The sequence below is a fragment of the Epinephelus fuscoguttatus genome, linkage group LG9 (assembly GCF_011397635.1).
Source record: "Epinephelus fuscoguttatus linkage group LG9, E.fuscoguttatus.final_Chr_v1".
Lineage (NCBI taxonomy): Eukaryota > Metazoa > Chordata > Actinopteri > Perciformes > Serranidae > Epinephelus > Epinephelus fuscoguttatus.
The window spans coordinates 8,596,600-8,614,975 of record NC_064760.1 but is presented as its reverse complement, the minus strand read 5'-3'; the positions used below and the strand labels follow the sequence as shown (position 1 = coordinate 8,614,975).

General features: G+C 42.3%; 1 long non-coding RNA gene across 1 annotated transcript in view; it reads right to left on the bottom strand.

The window, feature by feature from the left end:
* LOC125894750 (uncharacterized) overlaps positions 1-17,938 on the bottom strand; it is a 143,966-nt gene extending 126,028 nt beyond the window's left edge. Inside the window, exon 1 of the long non-coding RNA XR_007450109.1 lies at positions 17,679-17,938. This is a non-coding gene — a long non-coding RNA (uncharacterized LOC125894750). The remainder of the gene's footprint in view (positions 1-17,678) is intronic.
* Positions 17,939-18,376: the final 438 nt, after the last annotated feature.

Here is an 18,376-nt window from a genome sequence, read left to right as displayed (position 1 = left end):
TCAGAGTCAACTAGCCTGCTGTATTGAGGACTCGGCCTTAATAGTATGCACTCTATGCGGTGATGGATGCTCCAAACTTTCACCGTTAAATTATGTGTAATATTTGTCTTGATGACTTTAACCTATTCATAATGTATAAAGATAATCAACAAAAAGTAGTACTCTGGCTGTTTAGACCTTTAACACCGGTGTGTCAAACATAAGGCCCGGGGGCCAGAACCAGCCCAGCAAAGGGTCCAATCCGGCCCTCTAGATGACTTTGCATACCTAATCTTGATGCACATGTGAAGGCTGAGAGGTTTCAGAGGCAATTTAAACAGTGAGCAGTATTTTACTTCATGTAAAATACAACCTTAGACGCTTTTCCACTCTGAACAGAATACAGCTCTCTGAAATAACAGGAAGTACTGTCTACGGTCATATTTAAAGATATTATAACATTATTGTCAACCAGCAGCTTCAGTGCAAAAGAATCTGTATCATTTCTATCTTCAAACAATATTAGTGGAAACCTGCTGCTGAGGCATTGACAAAACTTCAGATTTTAAATGGTTTGTAAGGCAGCGGATAATCTCTCAAGACAGATTCTGCAATTTACATTGTAGAATCTGTCGGCAGCCCTGTGTGAAAGACGACTAGAGAGGGGGGGAGGGCGGGGCTTTGAGTTTGAACGATGCTGCGATTTAGCCAATCACAATGGAGGGGGCATGGCCGAGACGTGCAGGTGTCCCCAGGAAATGTGTACTTACAGAAACAGCAAGCTCCGCGTCCATAGCGACCGCTCCACCCAAAACGACGTCTCGTCAACATGAATTTTTTTTTTTTTTTCCAGTGGATGTCTGAGTTACAACATGATTGAGCTAACTGGAGTAGTTTCATGTCGTATCCGACAACGGGAGGCTTTTAACAGATGACGTCCTGATGTTAGCTTTGCTAACTGTCACTGTCAGCTGCAGCCACTGATGCTTTCTAGACATCGTGATTTCCCATAATTGAATAAATACCACACATGGCAACACGAAACTGCTTTGCTAGCTCAATCATGTTGTAACTAAGATATCTGCTGGAAAATAATATTTTATTCACGGACCATTTATTGAGTTATTACCTTATTGGTATACTATGTCTATGGTTATTACAGACACCGCTAACGGCTAACGTTAACAGCTAACGGTTAGCCAAGCTAATCTACGATAACCATGTTATTAATTACAAAGCATGCATACAGAAATAGTAACGTTTGTTCAATCATTGTGTTTATAGACTTAACAAACATGAGATTAGTCTACACGGTGATATAGTGACGTGAAAAATGTGATATATAGCAAAACTCTGCTGGTTTTCTACCCAAAGTAAAAAAAGTTGGGTTTTTTTTGGTTTGTTTTGTTTTGTTTTACCGATAGATTTCCAGATTGGGCAGCGGGTGACTTTACCTGCGTCTATAATAGCTTCGACTTTGGTGGAAAATTATTTCAAAAAGTCACATGGAATGCAAGTGACTAGACTAACCGAATGTGGAAAAACAAAGACATACTGTTGAATTTGCACCTAATTTTTCTTTCTTCTTTTTTTGGGAAATGAATGAATGTTTTCAGAATGAAAGAACAATTGAAGGGTTGATATTTATAGGTTGTTATGTAGTGGTTTCAGTGGGCCAGCCCACTTGAGATCAAATCAGGCTGTATGTGGCCCCTGAACTAAGATGAGTTTGACACCCCTGCTTTACACAGCACTGTGTGATAGACAGACTATGTACTCAATTTTAAGTAGTACAAAAACTGTGCCCTGATAAACTACATAGTAGTTGTAAATAGATTTTGAGTATCTACTTTGTTAACACAGATGAAAGAATGAAGGATTCTTAGTCAGACAGACAGTCAGACAGTATACACACCACATCTGGTTGAGTTTGTAGAGATGTACACTGCCCAAGGCTGAAATCATTTAATCTACTCGTGTTTGGTGGTAAAACCAACCTATTCTGCAGCTTCTGCAAACCACGGAAACAAATTGCACATTATTGTGCAGCAGATACTTTGAAACCTTTTGTTTAAAAAATGCTGTGGTTTACATGTAGTTAGGTTTAGGCACAAAAACCACCTGGTTATGGTTTGGAAAAGATCATGTTTTGGCTTAAAAAACCTGGTTGTGGGGGAACAATCCCTGAAAGGCAGGTTAGGGATCAATAAAGCATGGCAGCAGCACAGGGATCAGGAAGTCAGAGGCCAACACTTAAACTCAATTCAAAATAATGTCGGTATTGTGTGAAATAAAAAGGGGAAATGGCAAAGAAGAGACAGTTATCACCAGGATAAGAATAGATCAGTCATCTCTACAGTACACTTCATATTATAGGTGAGCATCTGACCAGTTTGTGCAGGCAGTGCCAGGAAGAAGAGATGATAGAGCATGTACTAATTAGACGGAAGTCATATGTAGAAGAGAGGAAGGACGGAAGGAATGGAAATAGAAGGGCTAAAAGGAAGAAGAATAAAGGATATATTGAACCGTTTGAAGACGGCTGTCAAAACCCAAAGAAGAACAACAACAATCACCGGTGAAAACAAAGCGATGTCTTGGCAAAAAAGCAATGCTTGTGGTGCCACTATCCAGGCAGGAAACCCAACAATGGGTCGCTACAAAACACCCACATTTGGTGCCTAAAAAGCATCTGGAAACAGCATGTTGCAATGACTCATTTAAAAAACAGCCAGTTTTGTTGTGGTCTCAGAGAGTGGTTTGGAGCTTGGCAGGTGTCTTGCCTGGGTGACACACCATCCACCATCACCTCCTTCTCCTTATGACAAAGTCAGCTCATACACTACGTCGCTTTAGAGACCTTATTTGAAAAGTATGAATCATGCAAATGTAACATATTCTTGGTTTGAAAAAAAAGGTACAACATCAGGGCAACCTCAAGCTCACCTAGTGTGCGCCCCCTATTGGCTGAGTCCTTCAATTTTGACCTGTGGCCTTTTGCTGCAGAGGACTCAGCCTACTAGGATGTTTCCCCCCTCTTTCTCCTTTAAATGCAAAAATCACTGAAAAAACAATCTTAAAAAATGTACAACACCAACATTTTATTCTGATGACTGGGCTGGGTAAAACAGCTCGTGTGTCATACATGCTTTGTATCATTTCCTGTTAGCCAAAACAAATCCTATGCTGTGTCTCAAATCGCGTACTTAATATTTTGAGTGCATAAGTGCGTTCACACTGAGGAGTATGGAAAAATGCAGGGCACTATGAGTACCCAAATGGTGCACTCAAAACAGTCAACAAGTTGAGCATGGAACTATGGACACTTCTCGTCCTCAATGGTCACCATCTTGGCTACGCAGCGGAAGGGAAGGGACCAGTTTTCAAACTGGAAATAGCAGCCGAGGACTGTGTGACCGTGAACGTCGCTGCATTGTACAAATAGGCTACATGTGTTTTTTGCACTAAGAACCACTATACTGTTGTCGGGTATAAGCCAGCAGTATATTTAGTGGGTTAATTTAGCAGTCTGTAATGATTTGGCACCGCGAATGATAACGCAAATGCTAATGCTAGTTTGCTAACTAGCTAATTTGCGGTCGTCATTTCCGGTAAGTGCACAACGACCGTGCTTGGTTTGAGACAACGCTACGGTACCCTGTCGAAATTCGCGCACTATGCCAATAAGTAGATAGCGCACATATGGAAGTGTACTGACGGAAGTAAGTGATTTGGGACACAGCAATAGGCTACAATAATTTTATGCTAACTGTAGTGGTGGTGTCCACACTACAAACTAATTCTTGATTGTCTTTAAGTAGGTGCGTAGGTTGTTTACACCAGAAAAGTGACAACATTAAGTTCACTTAAATTTATCAGTATGCAAACCACAAAAAGCTGATGTTCGCTTTAATCTGAAATTGTAAAAGCGAATAGGAGATGGTGGAGCAAGTGGCAGCTGCAAACATTTCACGTATACATGGAAAAATCTAAAAAAAATAAGAAAAAGAAAAAAAGGTGAATAAAAAAGAAAATAAAAAAAAAATATTTTTTGCTTTTTCTTTGTCAGTATGAAAGTTGGGACACTGTAGTGGTTAGAGTGATATTTGATTAGATGCACATTGCATCATTTCCTGTTAGTACAAAAGCACAAACCTGATTTTCACATACCAACTGCAAAAATGTAGCCTACAGTTAGAGTTGCAATGGTATACTAGTTTAAAGGTATTTAGTGATATGAAAATTGACAGTTATCATTCCGTGTACATTTGCTTATCTAAGATACTGAAAATAAAAATGCAGCTGGACCAAAAATCTCACCTTTATGTTAGTTATTTTCAAAAAGGAGACTTTTTACACATACTATCATTAAAATGGTATGAAGCTTCAAATCTAGGAATAAAACATTTGTTTAACCAAAAATAACCCTTCCACTTGAATCCTTTAAGAATCATTCTAACTGATAATAATAATAATAAATGTTTTATACCATGATACATTTAAACTGCGATATTTTCTGAGACAGTTATCGTACCGTGAAAATCTCATATTGTTGCAACCCTTGTACACTCCATACATTAGTATGTAATGGTCTCCACCAATCTGTTGTTGGACCCACCCACACTAAGGGCCACACACTGGACCTGGTCATCACAGATTCCATCCACATCTCAGACCTTCACGTCCAGGACATCGGCATTTCAGACCATTATGCAGTCACCTTCAGGACCCCTCACCCCTCCCCCCTCACCAAACCACAACGCCGTATGTCCTTTAGAAATTTCAAGAACATTGACTCCACCTCCCTCAATCAGCATCTCCAGCTCCTTTCTCCTCCTTCAAACACATCACTTACTGACCTCATGGACTACTACAACCATAATCTTCACTCTATCCTTGACTTTCATGCTCCACTAAAAACCAGGACAGTCACCTTCACCCGTTCCGCCCCCTGGTTCACAGAGGAGCTGAGACTGCTGAAGAGGACCGGCCGAGTCCTTGAGCGGGCCTATGTCACATCTGGGCTGACGGTGCATAAGTTGGCCTACCAGGAACATCGACGGAGATATGCCAAAGAACTCTCCAAGGCCAGGTCAGCACACTACTCCAACATCATTAACAATAACCCAGGTAATTCCAAACAACTCTTTACCACTGTCAAACACCTTCTCAAACCTCAGACTTCTCCACACCACAACCAAACAGTCACCCAGTGCAACAAATTCATGGATTTTTTTACCTCCAAAATACACAATATCCGCGCATCTCTCTCCTCCGCCAACAGTTCTATCCCATCAGGTGACATCGCACCCACTACACAACACCTGTCTCAATTCACCCCCACAGTGCAGCAGGAGGTCGAAAAAATAATCAGTAAATCCAAACCGTCCACACCGTCCCTCGACCCCTTCCCCTCCCCTCTGCTTAAAGCTCACTGTCATTCCATCAGTCAACTAATAACAAATATAATTAATCTCTCTCTTCAAACCGGCCACGTTCCGGTCAGCCTCAAAACAGCTATCATCAAGCCCCTCCTCAAAAAACCCACTCTTGATCCTGAATCTCTGTCAAACTACAGACCCATCTCCAATCTCCCCTTCATCTCCAAACTCTTGAAAGAATTGTATCCATCCAACTTCACAACCATCTTAAATCAAACAGTCTGTATGAAAAATTCCAATTTGGTTTTCGTCCCTCCCACAGCACCGAGACAGCTCTCATCAGAGTCACCAATAACCTCCTGATGACCTCTGACTCCGGCTCCACTTCCCTCCTCATCCTTCTCGACCTCTCTGCTGCTTTTGATACTGTTGATCACCACATCCTCCTTCACCGCCTCCAACACGACATCGGTATCTCTGGCACCACCCTTCAATGGTTTCACTCTTACCTCACGGGAAGGACCGAGTTCGTAGCCCTGGGGGATGCTAAATCCCACCCCCACTCTGTTGTCTGTGGGGTCCCCCAGGGCTCTGTGCTCGGTCCAACCCTCTTCACCATCTACATGCTCCCCCTTGGTCGTGTCGTCAGCAGGCATGGAATACAATTCCATTGCTATGCTGACGACACACAACTCTACCTCAAGGTCACCCCCTCCTCCACTCCCTCCTCCTCTGTCACTCAACTGGACTCCTGCCTGGAGGAGATAAAGGCTTGGATGAGTGAAAACTTCTTACAGCTGAACAGCTCCAAAACGGAAGCCATTCATATTGGCACCCCTCACCAGCTCCGTTCTTCCCACATTTCCTCCATCTCTTTTCTCGGCCACAACTTTTCCCTCTCTCCTTCCGTGACTAATTTGGGAGTCAGGTTTGACCCCCATCTTAGCTTTGACGATCATATCAACCATATCTGCAAGACTTCCTTCTTTCACCTCCGTAATATCGCCAAACTCCGGCCATCTCTCTCTCAACCTGCAGCAGAGAGGCTCGTCCATGCCTTTGTCTCCTCCAGGCTGGACTACTGTAACGCGCTCTTCATCGGGATCCCGGGCAAGAGCCTACAAAGGCTCCAATATGTCCAAAACAGCGCTGCTCGGGTCCTGATGAGAGTGCGTAAACATGAGCACATCACCCCCATCCTTCACACTCTGCACTGGCTCCCCGTTCACCTCCGCATTGAATTCAAAATCCTCCTTCACACCCATCACTGTCTGCACGGTGCAGCCCCCACCTACCTCACCGAACTCCTCAACCCACATACCACAGCCAGAACCCGGTCAGGCCAACTGCACCGTCTGCGCCCGCCCAGGACTCGGCTCAAGACCATGGGCGACAGGGCCTTCGAGGCTGCTGCTCCCCGTCTGTGGAACGCCCTCCCCAACCACCTGAGGGCTCCACAGTCGGTCGATGCTTTTAAAAAAGGACTCAAAACCTTCCTTTTTCAGAAAGCCTATCCTGACTAATCTTATCTGATTTTATCTGCTGACTGTTTTTAATGTTTTGTTCTGTTGCTCGATTTTACTGTTATTGTTGCTTTTATTGTTATTGTTGCCTTTGTACTGTGCACTTTGAGATTTGTATTCAAATGTAAAGTGCGTTGTAAATAAAATCTATTATTATTATTATTATTATTAATGGTAAACAGTAAATAGCACATAGTGTATACTTCTACTGTGGAACTGGGAGAAAGACACATTTGTTGGCGCTTTTTGAGTGTATTGAGGTCGGTGACCTCTCAGAATAGTTTCAACAAACTTCAACCTGAGCTCAGTCTAATCAGCCAGAGTGACTGAAAACACCTGGGACAGCTCATGAGGTAGTCTGGAAGGAGTAAAGTACTCAACACCAGTAGATTTGTCTTCAAGTACTCACTATGCTATGCACCACGATTTGTTCTCATTCATATCTAGTTAATTCTCGTAAACACAAAGTTCATTAACAATGGCCCAGGGTTGTTTTTATGTGATTGCGTTGCTACATTGATCACCGTCCAAGTGGTAAATTGATCTGTTTTCTATCTTCTCTTATTTAATAATGCAGTGGATTAAAACTGCCAGAGGGTGGTCTTTTCTGCTCACTCCAGTTTGTTCCTGGGTGAAAACGATGAAAATGTTACTATAGGTTTCAGGGAAATGTACAAGATTTATTTCTCTGTAGGTGGGAGCAATCGATAGCAGCTCAGTTCATGGTTTCACCAAAGTTTAAACTGAAATATCTGGGTGCTTCATTTCCATGTAGATTGTGGCTCTAATGCTTGGAGGAAGGTTTAAACAATATGTGGGCACTACAAACTATCATGATACATGAAACCAAAGATGACACTATCGTGAGTCACTGACAAAGTTCAGTGACTCTCCTATAATGAGAGAAACACTTGCTTGGATGATGGGTGGTGACGCATTATCTACATGCTTTAAATGTTATGATGTGCCAAATTTTTGCAGTATTTTCTCAAAGACTTAATAAAGCTGAGTGTTTAAGGTTGTAAATAAACAGAGAGGAGAAACAAGATGTACTCCTTAAAAATCAGTGTGAACTTTAACCTTTGCTGTCTCTATATTTGAACACAGATGAACCAGCACTACTGGTGGTTTGGTAAAGCATCATATAGTAAGCTAAAACTGTGTAGCTGAGACATGAATAACACACAAATAAAAGCCACTACAACTCAAACATCAACAACTGGTCAGGGACATCTCTGTAAATAAATAAAATACTCAGTGGACGTTCAAATTTGATATAGGTAATAAAGTAAAGGGGCAGATCTGGACAGAGACTGTACTTCATTTGTTCCCATAAACACATGACAGGTGCTGCTAAGAAGAGGCTCATTCATCGAAAGGATCACAGAAACAGCTTGGCCCAACGATCCAGTCAGTTCTTAGGCCTGTACAGTTAATGTGTTTTTGTCAGTGGGAAAATTCCAGCGCTGCACCGGGTCCCATGTGGTTGTGGTTTGGGTGAGAGGCACAGTAATGCGTTTGTGACGCAAGAGGGAGGAAATTGCAGAAGCTTCCTGCACAACTGTGCTTTTGTACCACTTCCAGGTGGATACCGGGCCAGTCTGCAAGCAAACAAGACCTCAGCGAAATGGGCTGGAGGGAAGGAAGATGGTGCAACAGCACAACCTGAAGGCTGGACGAGGTACTTCACCTGGGGGGATAAAACCTCTTCAGCTTCCTGAAAACTGGTATTCAATGCAGCTGCACCTTGAGATGGATGTTCTAAGCTGTACAACACTCTCAAAACTATTGGGAAGTGGTAAAGCATCTGTATTCAGGGGAATGACTATGAGCAAGGTCGGGAGGGAGATCAAGGGCAAAGTCAAATCTGAAAGTATTTTTGAACTGTGCTGCTCATGAGGATGCACAAGAGGCTTAGCAGCACGACTGAAGTGAAAGGGCAGCTCACTTCAGTATTCCATCAGTGTTTTTTCCTGTGTTTTTCAAATGGATACACCCACTCAGCTGTTAGCAGAAAGCAACGATGTAGGTTAGAGCAGCAAGTTGTACGAGGTACTTATCTGTAGTCATCGTTATATTTTCATTGCTGTACCTTGCCGTCACAAAGCCCTTTCTGACAAGGAACTGAAGCTGTTATATCACCCTCTTCAAATCTACTAGACTCTGACAAAAACAGCAATTTTACCATGCAAAACAAGAGAGTTGCTGGTCTGCCGTTGCCTGATGGGTTTGTTTGTTTGTTAGGGTTATAGTTTGACTTTTATTTACATTCACCATGCCTGCCCTATTGACTCCAACAGAACCGATGTGAGGAGTCTGGCTCCTCGAATACTGTCCCTGTCGAGATGACTGTTCCGTCTTTATAGTTTCCTTGGCTATGACCAAAGTTTAAATGTTTTTTAAAATGTTGGACTGGACCTTCAAGTAGAATCTTTAATCCCGGCACTTTAAGTATGTTCCACGTTACTTTGTTTGAATCCTTTATGTTAACTTCAGCTCTGCCTTCAACCAATTCAGATGATGAAGAAACTTCACCGGAAGAGGGAGCTGAGCCGGAAAGCAAAGCTTTTGATTTACTGGTCCATCTACGTCCCAACCCTCACCTATGGTCATGAGCTCTGGGTAGTGACCGAAAGAATGAGATCGCGGATACAAGCAGTGGAAATGAGTTTCCTCCGTGGGGTGTCTGGGCTCAGCCTTAGAGATAGAGGGAGGTGCTTGGACATCCGGAGGGAGCTCGGAGTAGAGCCGCTACTCCTTCGCGTCAAAAGAGGTCTGTTGAGGTGGTTCGGGCATCCGACTAGGTGGAGGTGTCCCGGGCACGTCCCACTGGTAGGAGGCCCCGGGGCAGACCCAGAACACACCGGAGGGATTACATATCTCGTCTGGCCTGGGAACACCTTGGAGTCCCCGAGGGGGAGCTGGAAAGCGTTGCCGGGGAGAGGGATGCCTGGGGTGCTTTGCTCGGCCTGCTGCCCCTGCGACCCGGCTTCGGATAAGCGGATGAAAATGGATGGATGGATGAAGATGGAAGAAACTCCACCATCCTGACCCACATCTATTGGTTTCACAATTACTTAAGCTACAAGCCACAGGTACAGGAACATCACCAACCATCATCACGAACAGCAGAGCCCCTCAGGGCTGCGTCCTGACCCTTCCTCTACACTCAACGCAAATGGATGTACCAGCCCTTGATCCACCACCACCATAAAAATCCTACATATAGTGGCTCTCAGTGGAATACTGAATGCATTTTACTAGTATGACATGCTTCTCCCACTTTTTTTGGAGAAAAATACAATATGCACATAACTATAAATTCTTTGCCTGACTCTGAGTTTTGGCTGTCAAAGCTCAATTTCAATAATTTAACTGAACAGTGGGGCTGAAATCAATCAGGGTGCAGGGAACATGCAGCTCAAAGATGGTGGAAGTAAAGCCTTCACATCAAAATTCTGCTCACATCTTGTGATATAGATCATTTTTCTTTAGACATTTCACATCAAAGGACTGAGCCGAGAAGATTATTTACACTTCTTCTGTAAATAAAACAGAAACTGATTGTGTGTGAAGGTTTTAAATGGTTTCATTTGAATATTTGATTGTATTGAACTCTATGGCCTCAGCCTATTGACTATGGATACTATGTGTAATTGTGATTTAAAAGAAAAGAGACTTCTGAGAGTGTACAACAGCATAATCCAAACAAGGTAGATACTGGCTGTGTAAAATATGGTAATCATGCAAGGCTCAAATACTTGTAGTTTAACTCAATCATGATTCATTACTAATTGAACCACCAATATTCGTTTTTCAATACAAAAATATTTAACTGGAATGTTGGTTTTTACTGAGTATACAGTATTTCACCCCAATACCAAGATTTTCATTGTGTTATGTCTCTGAAACAGAAATAGTTTGCATTTTAAAGTGTGAAGTAAAATTTAGTTGGTATCCGATTATCCTACTATGCAATATCATTTCTAGTGTTTTCAGTAGTTCCCATGTGGAAAACAAATGTCAGACCACGGCACAGTTAATACCGTGCATTCTCCAACCAGCTACAGTATTCAGAAAACAAAAACAAACTGCAGCAACATTCCTCCTCTCATTTCATTTGGTTTTAATCACAGGGGAGCTGTGGTCAGGAATAATAGCCATTCACAATCTGCCATCTGCCCTAATATACTTTAGCCTAAATTGTGCTTTTTCTTCATAATTAACATGCAGCATTTCCCATCTGGCACAACCACAGCTAACATTTCCCATCTGCTACAGTATATTTTCATTTCATGTGTTTCTGACTTTCATTAATATCTTGTTCAAAAGAGCAAAATGTCCTCTCCATGCACATAACAACTTCTTTACTCTAAATGTTTCACAGCAAAACTCCTCATGTGAATTTATCTGATATTCACCTCTAACATTATGATGAAGTGATGTTTTCTCAAGTGTGATGAGATGAGATAAGATCCATCCATCTATCCATCCATCCATCCATTTTCATCTGCTTGTCCAAAGCCAGGTCCCTGTGGCAGCAGGCCAAGCAAAGCACCCCAGACATCCCTCTCCCAGCAAAGCTTTCCAGCTCCTCCTGGACAACCCCAAGGCGTTCCCAGGCCAGATGAGATATGTTATCCCTCCATCACATCCTGGATCTCCTGCCAGTGGGACGTGCCGGAAAACCCTGAATGGGAGGCACCAGAAGGGCATCCTGATCAGATGCCCGAACCACCTCAACTGACCCCTTACGCCACGAAGGAGCAGCGGCTCTACGCGGAGCTCCCTCCAGATATCCAAGCTCCTATCTCTATGTCTGAGCCCAGCCACCCCACGGAGGAAACTCATTTCGGCCCCTTGTATCCTCGACCTCATTGTGTCGGTCACAACATAAGATTAGATAATCCTCCTTTCATTCCCAGAACAGGTGTTACAGTGTGACTTTTAAGTAAAGATTAAAAACTGCAAGTAAACAATTAAGACTGACCTGCCAGATTAAAGGGGAATTTCGGTTTATTTCAACCTGTCTCCTATTGTCCTAAATTTGTTTCAAGTGACTAGTGACATAAAAACAACAGTTAACACGTTAGCCATTAGCCTAGATACAGCCGGGGCGCATAGTAGCGTCAGACCTGTTAAAACGTAAGTGAACAGGCAACCTTCAAGTGCAAAGTTAGTCCACTAAACAAGCTTTTTTTCCACAAAGACCGCCTCATATCGTTAGGATAAATGTCAGAGAACATATAGAAAACGACATGTAAACGTGTTGTCTTACCTTACTGGTGTGCTGCCATGTTTGTTTACCATTTAGCTCTGCTTTCCAAAGCCCGGCCGAAATATATCTTGCGAGTTCTAGATAAAGCCCAGCTGGATACTACTCCAGGTGGAGGTGTCTTGTCCTCGGTCACATCCAGACCTTGAAAATAAGGCTGCAACTGGTCCCATTCCTTGCAACAGAGGCATTCCTCTTCTGTGGGCACTGGGGCACAGCATTCACAGGTACACCACCAATCTCCAGAGCTACGCAGCCTTGCAGCAGCCATTATTGAAATCAGATTGTGGCAGATTTTGTGATATCAGCAAATATTGTGTCGTTGTCCACAAGTGACTTAAAAAATACATTAAATTTCATAGAGATGCATTTTTCCTGAAGTCTGCACATGGTGTGTTTTGCATTAAATAAAACATTCAATCAACACTATACAAGGGTTTGCAGTAGGTTAAAAGGCTAAGAAAAAGCATGCCTAAAATTAGGAAAGCATACAGCCACAGCATAAAGTTCAGTTTATTTCAGAGAGAGTGAGTCATAAAACCCACTTTTGTGTGTTGTTTACTAGAGAGAGCACTGTGGCACTGCTTTGTGTGTTGTAAGGGAAGTAAAGGTAAACTTTTATCCTCTATCACCACCTGCTGTTTAATCGTTGATACTGCTCTGCAGCTCCTCAGTGGACAATAGAAGTTTGATTTCACCGCAGTATCAACAAGACTGTGTCCATGAATAATGTTTGATTTACTGTATTTTTATTGGACCTATTTCAATCATATCTTTGGATTATAATCACATTTTGGATTTCTGTTAAGTATTCCAACTCTATTTAATGGATATTTTCCAGGCTACAGCTCCTGTTGTGCCCCTATCATCTTAGAATCTCTCATCCCTCAAGCTTTCTTTTATTATTGTTATTCTTTGAGTGTTTTTGGAAAGTACTTCCTTGAAGTCCAGCATCTACAAGTACACTTTCCTTATCTGATGGCATTAGAGACAAATGTCTTTGTGTTTTATTTTGGTGGACTCATGATGTTGGTGATAGTCTTTGGTTGGAAAGAAAAGCTGCAGGTGTAAATTCCAGGACTGGCTGGAAAAATGTGAACACATGAGACACAATGACTAATGTTTTCCCTCTTCATCAAAAGCATTGACAAAGTGCGCTTGAGCAAGTTGTTGAAGTCCCGTGTCTGAATTTGTTAAAAGAAGCATACTCCATTAAACAGTCACTTTAAAATGACGTCTGAACTGACGGCTGTTTTATTTCAAACAATCACTAATGGTGGTTTTAATAGCTGTTAATTAAAACCACCATCAATGATTGTTTGAAATGAAACAGCTGTCTGAAATACACAAGGATGGAAATCAGACTTTCTTTCGTTTCCGAGCCAAATTCTGACATCTGAAAGCAGCAGGCCGATAGCTTCACAGCATTAATGACGTGTGTGTGTGTGTGAGAGAGTGAGTGCCTCCTGTGTGTGTTCTGTACTTCAGTTAAGAAACATGTTTAAAGACAAAGCAAAGAGCCATACACAAGATCACTGTGTGAGCCATAAAATACTGACAATATCTTGTTGCTGTTTCCATTAAACACTGATAGTTAAATTTTGATTTGTCTATTGTGCTCATAAACTTAACCTTCTGTTGAACTCATTTAATATTCTCTAAAAGCAACAGCTTCCAAACACCTTAAGCAGCAAAACTAATGTAACCACACAAGCATGAATCAGAATCCAACATCTGTGTCAGTGGTAACTCATTACCAGAATTTTCTACATGAATTAGCGTTGATGTTATCAGCCATTTGGAAAGGGGGTTGGAAAGAGTACCTACTCGTATACTATACTAAGTAAAAGTACTGTTACTTCAAGTCATATTTACTCAAACACAAGTATTTACTTTGGTAAAATGTATTTATATCAAATTAAAATGTAGTTCTGTTTAAATGTAGGCTGTTACTGGGAAAGGAAGGTGGGGTGGTGGGACATTGTAGGCTGTAGGGCCATGATGTTATATGGTAGAATATTAATTACACAACCACCTTCCTCAGTGGAGCCTCACAGGATTTTTTTTTTTTAAATTAACCAAAAAGATGCAAAACTCAGACAATTAAAGAAAAATTACACTGACAATACAACAGTGCCCCCAAGAGGGAGACAGGAAGGGGCCATGACCCCATGATACAGGTGGCCACTGGCCACCCCTGGTAAAAGTAGGTGGAGGCCAACATTATTGACTTTAAGAGGTTGTGGAGCTCATTTTAAGCTAGCACAGACAGTGGCATGTTGTGAAACTAGTGCTGTGTCTCAAATCACATACTTCCATCAGTACACTTCCATGTAGTATACTATGTGCACTATGTACTTATTGGCACAGGGTGCGAATTTTGTCTCAAACCAAACACTGTGCACTCACCCGGAAATGACGGCCGCAAATTAGCTAGTTAGCAAACTAGCATTAGCATTCACATTATCCGTCTTCGCGGTACGAAATCATTACAGACTGCTACATTAACCCAATAAACATACTGCTGGCTTATACCCGACAACAGTATAGTGGTGCTCAGTGCAAACAACACATGTATTTGTACAATGCAGCGACGCTAATGGTTGCACAGTCCTCGGCTGCCATTTCCAGTTTGAAAAGTGGTCCCTCCCCTTCCACTGCGTAGCCAAGATGGCGACCATTGAGGGCGAGAAGTGTCCATAGTTCCACACTCAACTTACTTACTTACAACTGACCGTTTTGAGTGCACCATTCAGGTACTCATAGTGCACTGCATTTTGCCATACTTCTCAGTGTGAACGTACTTATGCACTCAAAATAGTGTAAGTACAGAAGTACGCAATTTGAGACACAGCACATCACCTATGATGTAGGTACCAACCATGTCATGCTAGCTTGTCAGATTTGTGGAAAAAACTGGCATGGCAGTTTTTTTAAAAGTCTCCCTTGAACCCTCACCTCAAGATATCTAAAAGAAAATGGGCTCTATAGGTACCTACGAGTCTGCTCTTGAGAAGGCCTGTTACCAGTAAGGGACTGGGCTTTACTTATCAGAGATAAATGCACAGCAAATTGTATTATTTATGGAGAGTTTGGTCGAAATGGTCTAGCTTTAAAGGTAAATATGAGAATGATTAACTTTTGGGTACATTTAATTAGTCATAATACAACAAAAATCTCTTTGATTGTGTTTATTGTTTTCAAGATTTTGTATGATGACAATATTTTTCAGTGTAAATGGATTTCCAGTGTTAAAAATATTCTTGATGATTGTGGTTTATCGTACTTATGGCATGACACTGGACGGATGAACCCTAAGTATTTAAAATTAATGACTGAACGTAGATTATCTGACATGGAATTACAGAGATGGCATGAGAAATTACAAAGCAACCCTTTAAGGCCCAAACATACTCGGGTGGAACGTACACGGAACGGACTCCGGGGAGGTCCGCGCAGACTCAAAGTGGACGTCCGCAAGCCCTATGCGCGCAAAGCTCAGATTTTAAGACCGCGCGGACTCTGCTCCACGCACCAGTGACTGCTCGGCATGCATTTTTCACATCGCGGGGATTTTTCACTGACATTTTTACAGGAAACTACAACGCAGAAGTGCGCTCGACTATGAAAACCCGAATGACTGCGGACATTCCTCACGGAGTCTGCTCCGCTAATAGTACGCCCGAGTATGTTCGGGCCTTTATGTGATAGTCATAAATTGTTTAAAACTGATTTCACTTTTGAACCTTATTTGATTATGTTAAGACCTGCCGAAAGGATTTGTTTGTCTAAGTTTCAGTGTGGAAATCACAAGTTACCTATCTCTGAGCGCAGGTATGACCGTGAAAATGTCCCTCGGCAATGTACTCTTTGTTTGACTGGCAATCAAGGAGACGAATATCATTATGTACTTGCGTATTCCTTTTTTAACAAAGAGAGAAGAGAGTTGGTCGGACAGTTCTATAGAGTAAATCCAAATATTTATGAGTTTCAAAAGTTAATGTCATCTAGAAAAGTAAAGGTCTTGTCAAATTTGTCATTCATTCCTCTTGAGGGTCGCGGGGGGGCTGGAGCCTATCCCAGCTACATCGGGCGAGAGGCAGGGTACACCCTGGACAGGTTGCCAGACTATCGCAGGGCTGACACATAGAGACAAACAACCATTCACACTCACATTCACACCTACGGACAATTTAGAGTCACCAATTAACCTAGTCCACAATCTGCATGTCTTTGGACTGTGGGAGGAAGCCGGAGTGCCCGGAGAGAACCCACGCTGACACGGGGAGAACATGCAAACTCCACACAGAAGGGCTCCCACGCCCGGGATCGAACCGGCAACCCTCTTGCTGTGAGGCGAGAGTGCTAACCACCACGCCACCGTGCCACCCCCTGCTCTGATTTGTTAATGTTATTTTTGTCTGTCCCTTATACCCCGGGGAGGGGTCAAAAGGAAATAAATGAAAAAAAATAAATAAAAGAGAAGGTGGGTGTGGTGTGACTTATGCTTCTTCCCCCATTAGATTTTTAATCTAATGGGGGATGTTTGAGAGGTAAAAATTAAAATTCGGAGAAATCCTGGAGTTGAAAAAAGCCTTGGTTTGTCACTCTTGTTGTGCATGCTGGTGAGTTAGTAGAAAAGGTTTGTTTTGACCAGATTTTAAATGATATGTAGAATAAAGTGTTTTTGATGAAATATCACGATTTTAAGCTCAGATTTGTTTTTGTTTTTTTTCTTTTTACTGAAGCATTCATTGCACATAACGTGTCCAAGGAATCTTCAGAAACTTGAAAATCCAGCAATAATTTCTTTTTACAGTTTGTGGCTATATGGTAATTTTATGGATTTTTTTTAAAAGTAAACATGTCTGTTTTCTTTAAAACTCTGCCTCTAAGCCAAAATAAAATCATAAGTTCATCCCCAGTGCTTAAAACATTTTTTGACATGCCTCCTGCTTTTTGTAATGAAGGACAAAGCATGGGAGGAAATAGATGCGGAGTTAAAGCTGCCAGGTGAGTAACATGGCAGCTAGCGAACACACACACACACACACACACACACCGCAGTATAAAGTATCCACAACACTTTAGGTTATTTAATAATGTCACCCTCTGGGGAGCCATTGCATCTTACACCGTAGCCTGTGATTCAGTAGGCGCTGTCATCATACACTCCTCATACATCATCATCATAAACAAGTGTAGCTGCACTATCAAGATTTCCAGTGGCCCCCTCTGGCCACCCCTAGACTAGGACAAAAAAATCTAGGGGCACCACTGCTGCAGTAACAAACAAGGGGACACCTCAGCCCGTGTAACATATGAGATAAAACATAAACAATGAAGACAATAAAACTTCACAGCAGCTGCAGCCACAAACACACATTACAACAAAAACAGCTGCACCCTTTTTCACATGCAGTGCACACACACTCACACAGCACTACGTTGCTTAGCAACACTGACATCCTCTGTACAGTGACAGCCATCACAATTAGTTTGCTGTTGTAGGCTACTCACCTGTGTGAAGATATTCTGAGTCTAGTTTTCCACAGTCTGCTCCAGGTTCAGCCTCACTGCCCAGTCCACTCTGTGTCCCAGTAAAACCAGTCCACTGGGCCTCTCTGTCCCTGTTTGACCAGTCCACTAAACTTTTCCCTCGGAGCTCCTCACAGTCTTTAACATGTCGAGCTAGATGAAACTTTGTAGTTAAAACAACAGGAAGTCCTCACACACCTCACTAAAGGTCCACAGAGTACCAAGACGTCACCTGTCGCATCCTCAATGGCCAACTTAGCATTAAGCATGTTAGCCACACACCTGTTAGTGACGCAGCATCGTGGGTGAGTTTGATTTGTGTCACTTAGCAGCTGGCCGGGTGGTGGTGGGGCACTGAATCACCGCTTAATTGATATTACTGAGCCAAGTGTAATCTCGCGAGCTGCCACGAGATGTCAGTCTTTTACAGGCTACAAGAGAGAAGCTTCATTGAACTGTCCAAGGAAAGACAGTGGCGTTTAGGAGAAGAGCTGAGGAGTGAACAGTGGGGCAATGCAAGTGTGTTATTTGTATTTCTGTCACAAAGAGACACAGATACACTCAGTTATCAAACAAAAATTACACAGTTGGCTTTCGAGTTATTTCATTCTTTGTCTAAAAAAACCTTGCTGTAACCTAATAAGTAAAAAAAAGAGGACATAAAAGATTACATTATTATT